Below are 1,155 nucleotides of genomic sequence, written 5' to 3' on the forward strand. Positions count from 1 at the left end.
CGCTGGTCAGTACAGCGGTCCGCTGTTCGGCAGAACGCTGTCTGGAGGCGGAGTGATCCGCTGGCAGGGCTTAAAGAGCTCTGGCCAGTCCGGATTTTCGGCTTTTGACCAAACTGTAGTCTCCGGGCTTAAAGAGTTCCGTCTACAAAGATGTCTGCCAATCAGAATTCTAGCTTCGGTGTTCTTGACCAATGACTGTACAACGGTTTGTAGAAAAGAAGCGCATACGTTCGGTTCTGCGGTTAAATCAAATGCGATATGAAAGAAGATGGTTTGTCTTACCCGGTAAAGAAACAAGTTTACTTGAGAAAGGAATTAAAAACAAGTGGCGCTGGGCATTGTTAGAGGAAAGGGGACAGGACGGAAAGTTTGCGGAAATGCCAACTTCAAAGGAATTCCACAGGGATTCCTTTGGGGGGCGTTTGGTCGAAGGTAAACTGTACACCTTACAATCACAACAATACCAGTTTAGACTTTGAACAACTTGCTAAAACTGTTTCGTAGCGTTCATTTTATAGCGTTAACACCGGTGCTGTAAGTGGTCCGGTTTGAAACAGGTGTGACAGATGAACTATACCACAGCACTTTTAAATTTCAATAATCAGAATACCGAAATTGTTTCCGTTGTTTTAAAAGGTTTATGTCAGTCTGCCTTTTCCCCAACAATACGCTTCGACCGTCCTGCACCATACGGGGTAAAAAAAATATTTTTTTTAAAACCGAGGCGCACATTGTGCAAAACTCTGAAACAGGAGAAGCGGGACATAAAACATAGCAACGAACTAGATGTGAATTATGGCATAAAAACAGAGAATCTGACACTGAACAGTGAAAAAATCAACACAATGTGAAACATGATGATTAGGTGGCGCAGCAGGTGATGAGTGAAGATTACTGATGGTCGATAAAATAAATCTAGCAACAGGAAAAAAACTAAAGTGGACATTAATAAACCAAGAGAGGATAATACTAATTAAAGGAAACTAAATGGAAATGAATGAAAAACAAAATGCAACAATAAGAAACTAAAGTAAATACAGAGGAATAAACTGGTATGGCAAGACCTTTATAGCAATAATTAATACAGAGGACTGTATGGCAAGAATAAACACACTATTTCCAGATAAAAGGTAAAATAATATTGTTGAAATGTCA

The sequence above is a fragment of the Poecilia reticulata genome, linkage group LG16, assembly GCF_000633615.1.
Source record: "Poecilia reticulata strain Guanapo linkage group LG16, Guppy_female_1.0+MT, whole genome shotgun sequence".
Classification (NCBI taxonomy): Eukaryota; Metazoa; Chordata; class Actinopteri; order Cyprinodontiformes; family Poeciliidae; genus Poecilia; species Poecilia reticulata.